This window comes from Callorhinchus milii, unplaced genomic scaffold (genome assembly GCF_018977255.1).
Source record: "Callorhinchus milii isolate IMCB2004 unplaced genomic scaffold, IMCB_Cmil_1.0 Scaffold29, whole genome shotgun sequence".
Lineage (NCBI taxonomy): Eukaryota > Metazoa > Chordata > Chondrichthyes > Chimaeriformes > Callorhinchidae > Callorhinchus > Callorhinchus milii.
Window position 1 is genome coordinate 258,201 of NW_024704770.1, and position 19,061 is coordinate 277,261.

The 19,061-nt window shown below is 48.4% G+C and overlaps 1 long non-coding RNA gene across 1 annotated transcript; it reads left to right on the forward strand.

Annotated features, from left to right (window-relative positions):
• The first annotated feature begins 333 nt into the window (after positions 1-333).
• Positions 334-8,588, forward strand: LOC121851127. The gene is made up of 3 exons (XR_006085831.1): positions 334-506; positions 6,069-6,161; positions 8,555-8,588. It is a non-coding gene; the product is annotated as an uncharacterized LOC121851127 (long non-coding RNA).
• Positions 8,589-19,061: the final 10,473 nt, after the last annotated feature.

The window sequence follows — 19,061 nt, forward strand, 5'->3', positions numbered from 1 at the left end:
GGGCTCAGACGGGGGGGGCAGGTTTAATGTCTCATCTGAAGGATGGCATCTCCGTTAATGCAGTGCTCCCCCCCAGCACTGCACAGCAGCACCAGCCTCGACTACGTTAGCTCCAAGTTTCCAACATGGGAGTATGAACACACAGTCTTCTGACTCAGAGGCGAGAGCGCTGGCGGCTGAGCCGGACTGGCACAAGAGAAAATAAAGAGAGCATTAATGTTCAGTGCGAGTAGATTACACCGGGTTTAAATATTTCCTTGAGTTCAACAATCCTCGTTGAGTGCTGCCAAACTTTAAGAGGGCTCCTCCCCCTCTTATTCGCCTGTTGCTAAAGTTTTTTGGGTGTGTCTCATATAACTGTACAGTTTATTTCCCTTCTCCCTGAGTGTGAGTGTGAGTGTGAGAGAGACAGAGCGAGAGAGCAAGAGATTACTGGTGGACTTTCTGTAAACTGGTTGTGAGGAACTCTGTGTCTGGGATCATGAACACTGAAGTCCTTATTCTGGGTAAGTTAGTTCAGGACATCAGTGTGTGAGCAATACATGTCCTGTCTGTTTGACTGTGTTAAACTCTCGTTTGCTTCTCTGTACCCTTCTCTTTATCAGATTCATCCAACAAAACTTTCCTGTTCTTTCTCTCTATCTCATCCACCACTCTCTCCCTCTCTCTCTCTCTCTCGGTCTCCTCTTCTTCTCATCTTTTTCTTTCTGCCTCTCTAAGATATAAAACTCTCCTGTCTTCGCTCTCTCTCTCTCTTATCGGACACTAAAGTGCTTCTCTCCTCTCACTTTCTCCAAAATTATAGGAATAATAATCTGCGTATTTGATGTATCACCTTTTCACGTCGGGAAGACGTCTCAAAGTGCTTCTTGTTATTTTACTATAAAGTGCAGTGACTGTTTAGTTTTGACTATTATTTGAGACGTCTCGAAGACGTGATGAGCTGCTATATTAATTGCTAGAATTATTATTATCTGAAATGACTACTGTATCTCAAATGACTCATTAGCGGTAATAATAATTATGATTATTAATAATAATCCTCGCAGTTGATACAGCGCTTCACAGAATATACCACAAAGTGAATTAATTGACTGTATATTTGCGGGCGAAACACGACAGCCAATTGCGTACAGCATAGCTTTGCATTCAATACAGTTAGGGTTAAGGTTAATGGTATTTTTGCATTCGATACAATGCCTCGACAACAACAAATGGACATTTATCTTTATATAGTATTTATTTACTGTATAATATATATTATATACAGTAAAATCCTGACAGCTCAATGCTGGCTTAACTTGTCACTATCATCCCAACCGCATTTATTTGTGTATCAGTTGATTGGCGGATTGTTTTCTGGGGGGCAATAATCCCTTCATAAAAATATGGTCACTCAATCCGAGACTGTTTGTGGGACACTGCTGTGTCCAATTAGCTGCCGCATTTCGCCCGTAACACACAGAGTCACTACACTTTACAGTATATTCTGTGAAGCGCTTTGAAACGTCTCAACAACGTTGATAAGGCGCTATATCGAATGCAACTGAGCCCTTTGTTCTGGGAGTGACGAGTTATCAGGAGTTAATTTGTACTTATCCAGTTGACACGTCAAGGATGGGTTTGGCTGTAAAGTGCAATGAATTGGAGTGGGTGGAGGGGTGGGGGAGATTCAGAACAATTTAAAATCAGTTGTTCTGTGCAGAAGTAATTCCAGCCAAGTTTAGCTCAATATTATAATATTATGGTAATAATAATTTTCCCAATTGTCGAAGGAGGCCATTTGGCCCATTGTGTAACGTAGTGGTTAGAGCGCTCGGCTCGCAGCCGACTGTCACTACACTTTACAGTACATTTGAGAGGCATTTTGAGACGTCTCAAGGACGTGAGAAGATTCGAAATCAAATGCAAGGAACATTATTATTGTTATTATTAACTGTATGTTTGTGGGCAAGCTGGGATGTCTCTCTCTGACTCTTGTGTCATCCTCTGGTCTCTCAGGGTTTTGTTCAAGCAGCGATCAGTAACGCTGTGTCTGTGAACCATCTGGTCTCCATGTGTAGCCGGGCAATTAGTGGGGGAAATGCTTTAGACAGTGTCCGCGAGCAGTGAATACAGCGTGAGAGACGAGTGGGCAGAGAGCGTCCATCTGGCTCTCAATTTACTCCATTAACTCAGACTATCTGAGCATCTGGAATTGGTCAGTCCTTAAACGGTCAGTGGTCCGACCTGCACGAAAGGCGCAGTGTGAAGGCACGTTGTTGTTGTTGTTGTTGTTCATCGCACTCTTTCATTTTCAAAGTCACAGCATCCCTCGCAAAACAACAACAACTGCACTCAATCCGCGACTGTTTGTGGGATGTCTCTGTGCGCAATTGGCTGCTGCATTTCGCCCACAAGTGCACAGTCAATTCACTTTACAGTATATCTTGTGAAGCGCTTCGAGACGTCTCAATGACGTGATAAGGCGCTGTGTCAAATGCGAGGATATTTATTGTAATAACATGGGTTTACACATTTAATTCTAATAATAATAATAATAATAACGATGAATCCTTGCATCTGAGGTGGGACCTTTCACACCGTGGGGACGTCTCAAAGTGCTCACAAACATTTACTGCAAAGTGGAGTACCTGCCAATTGAGGCACATTCTGAAATGTTGGGTTTTAGCAGAGTTTTAGCGGGTGGGATTATTTGTTTAACGCAATGATATATATATATATATATATATATCTTGGAAAGAAGCCTTTAATGTGGTTACCAGTGGATTCCAGCATCAGTCTGCTGATCATCTGTGCCTCTTTCCCAAGCCTCTGGGTTGGGAGGGAGGGTGGGCTGGACCGCGGGTGGTGGTGGAGGGGGTGGGTTTCAAGGTGAGAAAGAGGATTTTCTCTGGGCGATGGGGTGCCAGTGAAGCCGGGCGAGGAGAGGGGGCCGTGAGGCTCGTGGGGTGTGGCTCTGTGGCTGGATTCAACGTTAACGTTACCCCAGTGTTAACGTTTGCAGCTTAAAGCTATTTGTTTAACGTCTCGTCTCTTTCGAAATCAAGAATAGACTTTGAGAGTTTATACCTTTTTATGATCTTTGCTAAAAATAGGTAATTCCAGGTTTAGTCTTTGCAATGATCTCGTGAATACCGCATTGACGTGAACCTGTTTGTGCTCTGAGACTGTCCAACGCAAAGCAGTAAGTAAATTGTGGCCTGGACTTTACTGGGGGTGAATTAGGTTCTTTCCCGTAAACCAAAGCCATTGAGTTAGTTAATTGGAAACGTTTTATTGATATTTTAAGAAATATTCTTAAAGGAGTATATTATCATAGAATCATTAGAATTATACAGCACAGAAGGAGGCCATTCGGCCCATCGTGACTGTGCCAGCTCTTTGAAATGAGCTTCCCAAATCAACCCCACTCCCCCGCTCTCTCCCCATAGCCCTGCAAACTTATCCTCCCCAACCCTAACCCTCCCCAAATAATTATCTAATAATAATAATAATAATGGTATAGTATTAATATTACTATAATTATTATTGAGACACCGGATACAGTGAGCGACATACAACAACAGCACATGATACTTACACAGCAAACGTCACATTGGGAGGACGTCCCAAGGCGCTGGACAGTGAAGGGTTTGCGCCCGAGCTGGGGGTTGGGAGCAGGAAGGATGGAGGGAGGGCAGGGAGATTAGGGGAAGTAGGAGGGTGGCTGAAAGCAAGGTCAAAGAGGAACGTCTTGAGACGGGCCTTCTGACAAGGGAGGGGCTGAGGTGGACGGGCTCTGGGGTGGATTTTAAAGGGTGGAGGCAAAGAGGCTAAAGGCCCGACCGCTCATAGTGTGGTGGTTAATTCATTCAAATCTTTGCCACCCGGATACTCACCTGCATGAAGCTCCGTACCCCCATCACTCCAGTCCTTGTCAGACTCCATTGACTCCCGGTCACCGAATAGATCGACTTCAAGATCCTCTCGCTCGTCTTCAAACCCCTTCATGCCCTTGCCCCTCCCTACCTCTCCGACCTGCTTACCCCCACCACTCCACCACCCGCTGACTCCGCTCGGCTGGCTCCAGCCTCCTATTTGTCCCTCGTGCCCTCCGTTCCACCATCGGTAGCCGTGCCTTCAGCCACTACACCCCGAGACTCAGGAACTCTCTCCCTCAAACCCTTTGACCTGTCGCCTTCCTCCCCAGGTTCAAATCCCGCCTATAGACCTTCCTTTTTGATCGTGCTCATGGTCACCTCCCCCCCTCCCTCTCTCCATGGCTCTTTGTCGGACTGCGCCACTGTAAAGTGCTCCAGGACGCTACCCCGCGTGAAGGGCGCTATCTAAATGCAAATTGTTGTTGTGGTGGTTAGGGCAGGGGAATGTGGAGCAGACCAGTACCCACTGAAACTAATACACAGTCCTGATACAGTGAGCTGTGAATATAGAGTCCTGATATAGCGAGAATTATTTGGCTTCCAAACTAAGAATGGATTGAACTGTGTTCACTTCATCCAAAGTTCCGGATAATCTTATATTTTAAGCCAATTGGGCAAAATTTGCGGGATTCCTAAGGAGGTTCCTTAACTTGTTTAAGGTTGGCAAAACTTGCTTCACAGACGGAGTGGATAGAACCTAGATTTGTGGCACAAACCGCTGAGAGTTATAGAGTCTGTCAATCCTTTTAAAAGCAGATGGAAACTCACAAAGCAAGAATGTTAACGTATCAAGGGTTTGTGGAGTGATCCTAAGGTTAGAATTGCATCATTCATAAGAACAGTAATAATCCTTGCATTTGATACCGTGCTTTTCATCAGTGTCTCAAGGACGTCTCAATGTGCTTTACAGGATCCACTATAAAGTGTCGTGACTGCATTTTGTGGTCGGATGTACAGCAGTCAATTTGCGCACAGCGACGCACCCTCAAACAGCAATGAAGTGAATGAGTGATTATATTTGTGTGGGATTGTCGGCCGGGACACGGGGAGAGAGATTCTCTTTTCGAATTGCGCTACAGGATCTTTAACATCCATCTAAGCCGAGCAGAGACAGCTGCCTGGATTAATGTCTCATCTGAATGACGGTGTCTCCGACTGGAGATTCAGCCCAGAATCGTATTTATGAGCACTAGTTGGCCAGCGTAAACACAGCCCCCAGCAACAACAACTTGCATGTCCGCCCCTCACTCAGGATAGTGTCCCAGAGCGCTTGAGAGTGGGGGAGCACGAAGCTGAGCCAAGGGAAGGGGGAGGTGACCATAGGCACAGTCGAAGAGGAAGGTTTTTAAGGTATGACCTGAAGGTGGGGAAGGAGGGGTCAAGGTGGAGGGATTGAGGGAGAGAGATCCAGAGTTTCAGGGTGTAGCGGCTGAAAGTGCGGCCACTGATGGTGGAACAGAGGGGACGAGCGATCAGCAGGAGGTCAGAGCCAGTCGAGCAGAGGCAGCGGATAGTGGGTTGAGGAGTAAGCAGGTCGGTGAGGTAGGGAGGGAGGTGTGAGGCCATGAAAGGATTTGAACATAAGTGTGAGGATCTTGAAATTAATCTGATCAGCGATAGGGAGCTAGTGGAGACTGGTTGAAGCTGGGGTGATGGGGGTACATAGTTTAATGTGTGTAATAGGGAGCCAGTGGAGCCTGGTTAGAGCTGGTGATGAGAACGGGTTAGATTTCATGCTGCATTTGATACAGTGCCTTATCACGTCTTCAAGATGTCTCAAAGTGCTTTAAAGAATATACTGTAAAGTGAATTCACTGTATATTTTGTGGGCGAAATGCAGCAGCCAATTGTGCACAGCAGTGTCCCCGCTAACAGTCCTCGATTAAAGTGACCAAATTTAATATTATTATCTTTTTGAAGAAATTATTAATCGGTAAGATCCGCCAATCGATTAACAACCAGGTTCCTGCTTACTGTTCGGTACACAGTGGATTGTGGAGTAAGGAAACTTGCTCAACATTCCCCCTGTGCCGGGAATCGATCCCCGATCCTCTCGCTTGCGAGGCGCGCTCTCTAAACACTGAGCTACAGGACTCCACGGTCAGATTGTCAGATGTTGTAAATGTGTCTTCTGGTTGTTTTCAGTGATGTGGGTTTGCAGTGTGTGGTATCCACAGCTCGTCACAAGCCAGAGGTGCCGGGATGGTTATGAGCTTTCACCGGAATTTGTCTGTGTTGGTGAGTCTCAAACTACACCTACAATCACAGCTGCTCCTCCTCTCTCTCCCCTCTCCACCCTCCTCCCTCCCCTCCTCTCTCTCCCCTCTCCACCTCTCCGCCCTCCCCGTCTCTCTCCTTCCACAAGCTGCAGGTCATTCAGAACTCTGCAGCTCATGTACTGTCCCGCACCAGGCTTCGCGCCCACATCACTCCCACCCTCGCCCTCGCTCGCCTCCACTGGCTCCCCATCCCCTAGAGGATCGAATTCAAGATCCTCATCCTCACCTACAAGGCCATTCACGGCCTCGCTCCCTCCTACCTCTCCAACCTACTATCCCCCTACCTACCTGCCCGTACCCTCCGTTCCTCTGGCTCCGGTCTGCTCCACATCCCCGCCCCAACCGCCCTACCATCGGTGGCCGGGCCTTCAGCCTCTCAGCCCCTCGGCTCTGGAACTCCATCCCCAGTGCCTTCGCCGCTTCCTCCCTTTCCTCCTTCAAGGCCGGTCTCAAGACCTTTCTCTTCAACCGTGCCTTCACCCCCCCTCTCAACACTCTACCCCCTCCTCGCTCCCTCCCTTCCCTCCCCTCACCCTGACCATTTCCCCCTGCTCTCTCTCCCCTCTCCACCCTCTTTCCTCCCCTCCTATCTCTCCCCTCTCCGCCCTCCCCACCGCTTGTCCTCCCACCTCAACCTTCAAGGCCCTGTCCTTGAGTGGTTTAGGTCGTACCTCTCACACCGTCTTCATTTTGTTTCCACAAATGGTTTTTCCTCCCCCCCCCCACACTGTCTCATGCGGTGTCCCTCAGGGCTCTGTCCTCGGTCCCCTCCTCTTCACCCTCTATATGCTCCCCCTGTGGTGACATCATCCGCAGACATGGGGTTAACTCCCACATGTATGCGGATGACACCCAACTCTACCTTTTCTCCTCTACCCTCAACTCCACGACCCCCGATGTCCTGACAGCTGTCTGTCTGACATCGAGTCCCGGACGAGTGACAACTTTCTTCAGCTCAACGTGCTCAAAACCGAGGCCCTCCTGATTGACTCACGTCAGCGCCTCCACACCTCAGGCGCTGACACCATCAGCATCCAAGGCTGCACTCTCCACCTCTCAAAGCCATCAGGAACCTCGGGGCTCTGTTCGACCCTGAGCTGTCCTTTCTTCCTCATATCTGCACCACAACTGGCACCGCCTTCCATCACCTCCGGAACATCGCCAGACTACGGCACTACCTCACCCCTCACGCGGCTGAAACCCTGGTTCACGCCTTTATCACCTCAAGGCTGGACTACGGAAACTCTCTCCTCGCCGGCCTTCCCGCCACCTCCCTCCACACTGCAGGTCATTCAGAACTCTGCAGTTCGTGTACTGTCCCGCACCAGACACCGCAACCACATCACTCCCACCCTCGCCCTCACCCTCACTCCCACTCTCGCCCTCACTCCCCTCCACTGGCTCCCCATCCCCCAGAGGATCGAATTCAAGATCCTCATCCTCACCTACAAGGCCATTCACGGCCTCGCTCCCTCCTACCTCTCTGACCTACTATCCCCCTACTTACCTGCCCGTACCCTCCGTTCCTCCGGCTCCGGTCTGCTCCACATCCCCCGCCCCAACCGCCCTACCATCGGTGGCCTTCAGCCTCTCAGCCCCGAGGTTCTGGAACTCTATCCCCCAATTCCTTCGCTGCTTCCTCTCTTTCCTCCTTCAAGGCCGGTCTCAAGACCCTTCTCTTCAACCGTGCCTTTAGCTCCCCTCTCGACTCTCTACCCCCTCCTCGCTCCCTCCTTTCCCTCCCCTCACCCTGACCATTTCCCCCCAATGCTCGAGTCCTGACCCAACTGTACAGCGCCTTGGGACGTCCTCCCGACGTGAAAGGCGCTCTATAAATGCAATCTTGGTGTTGTTGTTGTTCCACCTCTCCCCTCCTCCCTCCTCTCTCTCCTCCCTCCCCTTCTCTGCCCCACCCCTCTAATCTCCCTTCTCCCCTTCTCTCCTCCCTCATCTCCTCTCTCCTCCCTTCACTCCTCTCCTCCCTCCTCTCCTCCTCCCTCCACTCCTCTCCTCCCCTCCCCTCTCCTCCACCTTTATTCCCCTCCGTTATCTTTTCTCTGTCCTTGCATTTTAAACCCTCCACAGTTGTGCTCCACTGAGACCGATTGCCCTGATGCCTCCGCTCGGCTGGCAATAGCCTTCTCCCTGTCCCCTTCCTGTCTCGCTCCACCATCAGTATCGAGCCTTCAGGCTTTCTGCCCCCACCCCCTGGAACTCCCTCCTGGAGCTCCTGTGCCTCACCCCCTCACTTGTCTCCTTCAAGACTCGTCTCAAGACCTTCTCATGTTGGTTATGGTTCGATGTTGTCTGAGTCTCTGTGTTCCTGACCAAAGCTGTTTCCCTTCTGAGCAGATACAGACGAGTGTGAGACTTATGGTGTTGCAACGTTCATTTCCGCACTGTGTGGTTCATACACACTTTGTCACAACGTACCCGGGTCCTACTACTGTACCTGTCAACAAGGCTACGTCAGTCCTTCTGGAACAACTAATTTCACCCAAAGGACAGAGTGCGAAGGTGAGCACAATTCTCTGTTGTACATTTTGAAACCAGGTATTAATTTATTGCTCTGTGTCTCTCTGGAGTTGACAGTCACAGCCTGATATTCTCTGTTGTATTCTCCATGTCTTTCTCCCCTCATCCCTCCTCTTGGGTAACGCAGGCTCACCCCCCCCACCACCCTCTCCCTCCCTCCACCCTCTGCGCCACCATCGCTGGGTATGGAAACTTCAGTATGCCCCAAACCTCTGCTCCTCCATCTCGTCCCCTTTTTTGTGCCTTAATCTTGACTCAAATCAAATCTAGCATAGTGGTTAGAAAGCTCGCCTCGCAAGCGAGAGGACCGTTAGGCAAGGGCAAAACCAAGACAAGTTTCCTTACTCCACACGCCTCTGTTTGCATAGCGGTCAGCAGGAACCCAGTTGTTGGTCAATTGATAATAATCCCTCCACTCAGTTACTCAAACCACAGATGTCTGTGGACACTGTATTCAATTGGCTGCCATGTTTCTCCCACAAAATACAGTCAATTCACTTTACAGTATGAAGCACTTTGAGATGTATCAACAATGTTGGGGAGGATAAGTTTGCAGAGCTACAGGGAGAGCGCGGGGCAGTGGGATTGAATTGGACAGCTCTGTTCAAAGAGCCGTCACAGACACGATGGACCGAATGGCCTCCTTCTGTGCTGTAAAATCCTATGATTCTTTGATTGTATGAAAATGACAAGGCGTGGTATGTCAAAAGCAAGGATTATTATTATTAAATCCCAACACACTGAGGTCACCTCCCTTCCTCATCAATGCTTCCTGATTTCACTCAAAATGGCCGAGCTCTAATTTTAAGATGATGTCCCCTCGGTCTGGATTCCTCCACCAGAGGAAACAGTGACTCTGTCTCACATCCTACCTCTGTGAATACACCTTCTGCCCTCTTCCCTTGCTTGGTAGAAACACCAATTCTAAATAAAAATACCAGTTCTATCCAGGTTTCACTGGCTCCCTATCACCGAACGGATTGGTTCAAGATCCTGACACTTGCCTCTCTGACCTGCTTACTCACCAAACCTTCCTGCAATTTGGTGTCTTGCTCCGCCACTGTCGAGCGCTCTGAGACGCAACCTTGTGTGAGGGGCGCTGTGTAAATGCAAGTTGCTGTTGTCGGTATTGTTGGCATCCAATCAAGTCTCTGTGCATCGCTCCAAGATGTGTCCCTCCTCGATGAAGAACCAGTGAGTATAAGCGTGAATTGATATAAAGTGTTTTTCCTCCCCACCTCCCTCCCCTCATCCCTCCCTTGCTTAGCCGTGTGTCTGACATGAGGAAGCTCATCACCATGCTCGAGTAATCAAAACTTTATTTAACCAAGGTTGTCCAACCTGTCCCATACTTTGAAAACTTGCAGGATAAAGTGGTTTTGGGGCTAAATTTGCGACAACACGTTGTTATGTCGTCAAAATATTTTGGGAAAAATATTCCATTCAGCACATTGGCATTCTGGAAAGGATTTCCTCCTCCATCCCCTGCCCCCTTTCCTTTCCTCCTTGCCCCCTTCCCCCTTGTCCGCTTTCCTTACCCCATTCTCCTCCTCTCCCACATATGGGCTTGCCGTTGGCATGAGCTGAGCAGAATTGCCCCCAATTCCTAGATCCTTCTGCAGTTGGACACCAAGACTGGCAGATTGAAGCGAACGAGTTGGCAGACACGCATGAGTGGCTCCTGCATGGAAATCTGGTGTGAGTGGGAGGGGGTTATGGGTGACATGGGCAGTCTGGCTGGTTTATACTAGGTGGCACAGTTGGCGCATTAGCTTGAGCTGAAGAGCGAAAGGAGCTCCGTTAGCCCCGACGGGCACAGATGGGCTGGTTGGCATGTGGGTGTGATTGAGGGTCTGCATGGGTAATTAGTGGGGCAATCCCAATGCATGGCAGTGCGGGCATGCAGTGAATGGGCACGTGGTGGGCATCTCACTGTTTAACAGCGGGCATGTTGATATAGATATATATAGCAAACTAGACAATGCTGCATTTTCTCAATTATCGAGTGAGGCCATTCTGCTCACCATCCTATAGCGTAGGGGTTAGAGCACTCGCTTCATAAGCAGAGGATCTGGGTTTGATTCCCAGGCAGGGAAAAACCTTACACAAATTTCCTTACTCCACACACACACCTCTGTTTAGCAAGCACTGAATAGGAATCCAGCTCTTAGGAAATTGACGGATTGCTTTCCGAGGATAATAATCCCTCAAAAAAAATAATAATTTGGTCCCTCAATCCAAGACTGTGCGCAATTGGCCGCCACGTTTCAACCACAAAACATACAGTCAATTAACTTTACAGTATATTCTGTGGAGGGCTTTGAGATGTCTCAACGATGTAATAAGGTGCTGTATTAAATGTAAAGATTAATATTATCATGCCCAGTCAGGCTCCTCGAAACAGTCTCTCTGTTTATTACATATCTTCTCCATTTATGTCGCAAAGAAAGTTTTTATACAAAATACAGAATTGTACCGATAAGTAGCAAATTAAGTTAAATACAAATAAAGGCAAGTCACTACATATAGGATGCAGGAACAGAAAATACATGTACTACATTGAAATGGACAGAACTTGCCAAGTGGCGGGGGGTGGGGGGAGCTGAGAGAGATTTAGTGACTTGTCACTCACTGTGTCACAACAGTGTGAGACAGCAATAAAAAACACAAACAGGATGCTCGGCTGAATTGTGAAATCTTTTGAGAACAGATCCCCAGAGGTCCCACTCGGACTGTACAGTGTCTGGTCCGGCTGCACCTGGAGCTGCATCACGTTCTGGTCACTGTGACATGAGGGGCTGCCCAGGTCCCAGAGACAGGGCAGAGGAGAGCAACGAGGATGGTCCCCAGTGTTAGAGCAATGAACTACGAGCAATGATTAGACAAGCGAGGGGGCTCTTCAGTTCTCAGAAGGTGTCTCAGAGGAGACCTTATAGAGGTGTGTAACATTGTAAATGGGATTGAACATTAAACTCAGATCAATACATTGGGATTTATTGAGACAGCGGAACACGAGGCCACGGGGTTAGAGTTGCAAAGGGTCAATTTCAGGACAGACACCATGAAGTGTTTCTTTACCCAGAGGGTAATTAATGACCGGAACAGTGTGGCCAGGAAGAGAGGTTGAGACCAGGACACTGGGACTCATTTAAACAGTAGCTCAATGCTGTGATGGGGGAACGGTCAGGTGGGTGTTGTGGAGGTGATGAGATCAGATGGGCCAAAGGGTCTTCTTCATCCAGACTGATCTTGTGTGTCTCAATGACAAGATAAGCTGCTATATCACATGCAAGGATTATTATTATTTCAACAAAACAAAAAAGATGGAAAAGCAGATGTGGCAGGAGCCAGCCCAGCTCTGACACCGAGCGAGGTATAGCATTGCTTATGAGAAGTGCAGTAGTGTAGTTCCTATAATTCCAATGATCTAACACAAGGGGAGTGAGTGAGTGAATGCACCAAGGGCATGAATTGCATTGCATGTTCTGTATGTTGGGATGGCTTTGATTCTTGGTTACAAATAACCTGACGTGAGGCTGCGTTACTGAGCCCCACCCTTCCACCAACTATCTACTGCCGTGTTCATAGCCAACGACGGCAAGTCTCATCACAATCCCTGCAATGGGGGATTTTGTTTATCGGATAATTGTTGATTGCCCGGAGTCTGTGGCATGTTCCGGGCAACATCCCCCTCCCTTCCTCCTCCTCCCCACTCATGTCCTGATATTAATCTGCCATCTGTGTAATTCTCTGTCACTGTCCGCCATTGAATCTGTGAATCATTTCCAAAGGAGATGCTAACTCCATACCAACCTGCCCACTACCTCCGCTCAATGGGCTCCGGCCTGCTCCATGTCTCCCGCCTGTCCTGCCCCACCATCGGCGGTCAGGCCTTCAGCCCCTCTGCTCCCACCCTTTGGAATTCCATCCCAGAGCCCCTTCGCCTTGCCCCCTCCTTTCCCTCCTTCAAGGTCCATGTCAAGACCATCCTCTTCGAGCATTGCAAAGATGTTCCTCCTAAACTCCCTTTCAAAGAGCTATATTAAACATTAATTAAAATATTAAGAGGAATATTTGTCCTTGTTCAAAATGTACCTTTTTGACAACGCTTTCGGTCGTCTTTAACTTCCCCTTCCCATCTGACCCGAACCCTCTCATTTCCCACCCCCAGCTCGGATGCCCAGCCAGCAGTGTTAAACACGTTGAGAAATGTAATTTCTATTGTATTGTATTCTGTTGTGTTGTGGAGTCCTGTAGCTCAGTGGTTAGAGCACTCGCACAAGAGGACCTGGGTTCGATTCCTGGCGAAACCTTGGGCAAGTTTCCTTACTCCACACGCCTTGATAATACCTCAAGAAAAAAAACAATAATAAATTGGTCACTTCAATCCATGACTGTTTGTGGGGCACGACTGTGTGCAATTGGCTGATGCATTTTGCCCACAAATATACAGTCAACTCACTTTACAGTATATTCTGTGAAGCACTTTGAGACGTTTAGAAAATGTGAAAAGTGCTACATCAAATGCAAGAAGGATTATTATTATTATTATTTATTCAAAGGGGGCGCAAGTATGCGAGTGAATGGGAGAGTGATGTTAGACTGGGTACCTCATTGAAAAAGTAACTGAGAACAATACTTAGGAGACAGCAGAACAAGAGACCACGGGTTTTAGAGTTGCAAAGGGGCAATTTCAGGACAGACACCAGGAAGTGTTTCTTTACCCAGGGCGTAATTAACGAGTGGTACAGGGTGGCCAGAAGGGGGGTTGAGACCAGGACACTGAGACAATGCTGCCATTGGCGATGGTTGGGTGTTGTGGAGGTGGTGAGATCAGATGGGCCGAAGGGTCTTCTTCATCCGAACCCATCTTGTGATCTATAGGGTTAACTCCATATGCATTATTCTCTGTCTCTCTTTCTCTCTCTGGAAATGAGATAAGCATTAAATCTTTGGTGAATTAAAAAGAGAATGGAGGGGTGCGGGAGAGGGGAATAGGAGGGAATGGGTAGCGTAGAATACAAACATGGGCGTGGACTCGTTGGGCTGAATGGCCTATTCCCATCGTATAGAGAGAATTGAGGGGAGACCTGATCAAGGTTTTTAAACTAACTCAATAGCGAGTAATTATTTCCACTGAGTCAGTAACTGGAGGGCATCTACTTACTAGATAACTAGCTACTGGATAGTTACTGGAAAGCTAGTTGGTAAATGAGCAAATGGGGAGGTTAAGGGAGATAGTCTCACACATAGAGTGGATAGGGTATGGAGCGCCTTGCTGGGAGCCAGGCACAATCCATATTGGTTTTCAACAGGGTTTAAAATGAAACAACCACAGGAGTGTACAATACAACAGATACTTATATAGCGCCGTTCACGTCGGGAGGATGTTTCAAAGCGCTCAGGCAGGTAAATGGGATGGAAAGGAATGCTCTGAAATGCTACCCTGCGTGGAGGGAGCTATATAAGCTTTTGTTGTTGCTGTGGAAAGGATTTCTCTTTAAAAAGAGCTGGCACAGACACAGTGAGCTGAATAGCCTTCTTCTGTGCTGTAAATTGCCGTGTTACTCTATAATTTTCGTTTCGCCCACAAAATACACAGTCAATGCGCTTTATGGTATATTCTGTGAAGCGCTTTGAGACATCCTGTCGACGCGATGAGGTGCTATATCTATCAAAGGCAAGGATTATTATTATGTTACTCTATGTACTTCAATGCCTCAACACAACACAATACAAACTTACATGTGCACGATCCTTTCATGCCGGGAGGACGTCCCAAGGCACTTAACCGTCCGAGCTTGGCACCCGAGCTGGGAGTCAGCAACACAATGGCATTTCGGTGGCTGATAGGGGCCTTTTTTCATATTTATTGCAGAACTTAATGAATGTGTTGAAGTTCCAAACATCTGTGGGGCCAACGCCTTGTGTCATAATACACTTGGGAGCTTCTCCTGTCAGTGCAGACAAGGATTCTTTTACATTTCAGATGCATTTTCAGGGTGTGTAGGTAAGAGTGCTACTGAGTGGGCAGTCACCCCTTTACGAGTCGCTGTAAGCTCGGATATTTGCGTTTGATGTGATTTTTTATTCCCTTCGGTGGGACGTTTCATAGTGGTTCACACAAAGGGCTGACTGTTCTGTATTGGGGTGTGTGGGGGGGGGGGGTTGGGTTCTGAATTGAGCCAGCGCTGAAATGTACGATCACATGTTTTTTTGGGGAGTGGGGGAGAGGGAAGAATGTTGATGTTGAGAGAGCAGGAAAATTCCATCCTCTGCCTAAGGTGACATGGAACCTTTTGATACTAAAGCTCCCCTCGCTCATCAAACAGCCGGCCTCACATCCCCCACCACAGCTCAGCCATTGTGCCCTGGCTCTCTGGAACTCCATCCAGAATCCCTCTGTCTCACTCCCGACCCCACCCACACCCTCTCTCCTTACCTCAACCCCACCCACACCCTCTCTCCTTACCTCAACCCCACCCACACCTTCTCTCCTTACCTCAACCCCACCCACATCCTCTCTCATTACCTCAACCCCACCCCACACCCTCTCTCCTTACCTCAACCCCACCCACACCCTCTCTCCTTACCTCAACCCCACCCACACCCTCTCTCCTTACCTCAACCCCACCCACATCCTCTCTCATTACCTCAACCCCACCCCACACCCTCTCTCCTTACCTCAACCCCACCCACTCCCTGTCTCCTTACCTCAACCCCACCCACTCCCTGTCTCCTTACCTCAACCCCACCCACTCCCTCTCTCCTTACCTCAACCCCACCCACACCCTCTCTGCCTTATCTCAACCCCACCCGCACCCTCTCTGCCTTATCTCAACCCCACCCACACCCTCTCTGCCTTATCTGAACCCCACCCACACCCTCGCTGCCTTATCTCTTCAACCAAAATCTCGGTTCATCGAACTTTGATAGCTTCTCCCCGGCTCGAGCTCGCAGTCAGTTGTGTGAAGCACTTGGAGACGTTTTCCCGATAGGGAAGGCATGCCAGTCATTGTTCGCCGTTGATCATTGTGTGGCCTGTAGATTGAGAAGACCCGGGTTCGATAATAATCGCTGTGTGCAATTGGCTGCTGCATTTCACCCAAAGAATACAAAGTCCATTCACTGGACAGTATATACTGTGAAGCGATTTGAGACGTCTCGAAGATGTGATAAGGCGCTATATCAAATGCAGGGATTATTATCAGTAGAAGTAGTATTGTTACCCTGAAGCACCGGGAGCGGGGGGGGGGGGGCTGTGGAATGACTTGGGCCAATAGAAAAGTGTGGAAATATTTGCCAAAAATTGTGGAGCTTTCGCCCGCTCCTGCGGGAAAAGTACAGATGAGTTTGATCGATTTTCCGGAAAATTGTAGGGTTAATTGGTGCTATTTGGAGGCGCATTTTGTGAAACAATTTGGATGAAATCTATCGGCATATATTTCCTGAACATATAGTCATGTTTAAAATACTAAAAATGTTAAGTTGAATAGTAAAGCACTTACCAATATTCACCGAGGCCGGGCGCCGAGCTTCGCCGATTTTCTGCTCGCGCTGCTTCCGTGATCCCAACACTCCCTGGCCTCTGGCCTCTGTGTCAGAAGGTTGGACTTGGAATGCTCCAATGCAGTGATGGTGAGTGTGAGTGAAGGTGGGGGGTAACTGATAACTGGAATAGGGTGGCCAGGAAGGGGTGGTTGAGGCCAGGACACTGGGACTCGTTCAAAAAGCAGCTCGATACTGTGATGGGAGACAGTCGGGCGGGTGTTGTGGAGGTGATGAGATCAGTCGGGGTGAAGGGACTTCTTCATCCAAACCCATCTTGGGATCTTATGAAGGCTGAAGTGGACCTCTTCATTGCTCGCCTTTTGTGTTCATTTACTGCCCTCTGGAGGAAAGAAAGCGTTGGTGCAACGTGAAAGACCGGGTCCATGCCATCTGTGCAGTCTATGAGCTATTCAATAGTAAAGAGCTGTGTTCAGGTGGACATTCATGATTCCTGTGGCACTGTTTGAAAAGAGAAGGAAGTTTTCTCTCTCTCCCGGTGTACTGGCCAACAGTCCAGTTGAAATCAGTCGTTCACTTGTGGGAAGTCGCTGTGTATAAAGTGACTGGAGTTCCCCCCACACAAACATACAGTCACTCCACTTTGCAGTGTGTCCTGTGAAGCACGTTGCGCCTGTCCTCCCAATTTGAAATGTTCTGTAAGGATTATTATAAGTATTATTTATTAATCATCTCCCCCAACGTTGTCCTGGCTGTGATCGGCCAACTCAGAGTTGCTATGAGTGTCACCTGGACGTGGGTCAGTTACCAGCTGGAGCCTCCACACCTGTAACTTGGATTCCTTCTTATTCACTTATATTATACACAGTCACTACGCTACACAATACATCTTCAGAAGCGATCCGAGACGTTTTAACGACGGCAGATAGGGTGAAATTCATGTTTCCTATTCCTGTTGGATCACCGTGACTATTAATGTTAACCCCAAGGTGACAATTCTCTTGTCCCAGATGTATGAATGCATCAGCCCATTGTTGCCTTCAAACTGTGGAACCCGAGAGACATCTCAGCCTGGCTCAGTTGGTAGTGCTGTTACCTCTGAGTCAGAAAGTTGTGGGCTCGAGCCCCCCATGTCAGGCTTTGCAGCCTATAGAGACTAAGCTGATGCTCCAGTGCAGTGCTGGGTGGGGGGGAAACGCTGCATTGTCAGAGGTGCCGTCCTTCAGGTGAGACGTTAAACCGAGCTCCTGTCTGTGCCCTGGTCAGGTGGATGTTAAAGATCTCACAGCGCTGTTGGAAAAGAGAAGGGAGTTTCTCCGTCACTCACGGTGACCTGGCCGACAATCCCCTAAATGCAACTGGTCTCTCGCTCCATGGCTTTTTGTGGAAATTTGTTCTGTGCAAAATTGGTTGCCATGTTTCGCCCACAAAACACATGGTCACTTTACACCAAATCCTGTGAAACATTTTAAGACGTCTCAATGATATGATGACATGAGTGACCCCGACACATGCCTGGCCTTCCCTCAGTGCTGTCTCATATCCAGAGTAGAATGAGGCTGCTTTGAAAGCTGGAAAGTAAGAAAGGGAGAGGAAGAGAAAAAGAGAGAAAGAAAAATAGAGGAAGAAGGAAAGAGAGAGAGAGCAAAAAAGGAGAAAAAACAAACAAACTTGTATATTGATCAGTCCCCTTTCTTGAGCTGATTTTGGAGCTGTGAACCTTTATCATCAGATGTTTTTATTACAGATATCAATGAGTGTCAGTCCAGCCCGTGTGGCTCCAACGCAACTTGTCACAACACAAACGGAGGTTTCCGGTGTGCGTGTGACCGAGGATTTGTCTCCGGAACAGCTTCTTTCAACACCACAATGACTTATTGTAAAGGTGAAGACTTGACTGTCCCTCTCAGACAATCCCACAGCGATGGCACTGCACTTCTGTTTGGCTTTGTGCTTCCTTGACATCTGCTGTCGTTGCTCCATATCTGTCCCGTCCATGGAAATGGGCAACACAGTTGGAGGCCTTTTGGCCGATTGTTTGTGCCAGTGTTTGCTCCTCCAACAAACCATCCCCCCATATCCCCATTCCCTGCTCCTTTCCCATTCCTGCAGTAGCCTTCCTCTGCTATGTGCAAATTGGCTTCTGCCTTCGCCTGCAAGTGCACAGTCACTACACTTTACTGTGAATCAGGTGGAATGCTTTGTGACATCCTTGCTATGTGGAACGTGTGATATCAAATACAAAAATTATTGTTAAATCTCTAAAGTTCTGGATAACCATGTATTCGGGATCAAGGTTGTAGGACAAACCGCTTTGGGAATGCAACCTCTGGCTTATTTTCTGGGTGAACTACATGAGAGAGACAGTAAATCAAGCTCCCCATCCGTGCCCTGTTCAGGTGCCTGGTAATGATCCCTGTGGCACTGTTCGAAAAGAGAAGGAAGTTTTTCCCTCTCTTCTGTCTCTCCCTCTCTCTGTCTCTCCCCCTCTCTCTCTCTCTCCCTGGCAATCCCCCAGATCAAATCGATCGTTCACTTCATGGCTGTTTGTGGGATGTCGCTGCGTACAAAGCTGCTGTAGTGTTCACCCACACAAACACACAGTCACTGCACTTCGCAGCATGTCTTGTGAAGTGCTTTGGGGTGTGCTGCTAATGTGAAACATGCTGTACCAATGTAAGGATTATTATTAGTATTATTTATTAATCATCTCCCCCAACGTTGTCTTGGCTGGGATCGGCCAACTCAGAGGTGCTATGAGTGTCACCTGGACTTGGGTCAGTTACCAGCTGGAGCCTCCACACCTGTAACTTGG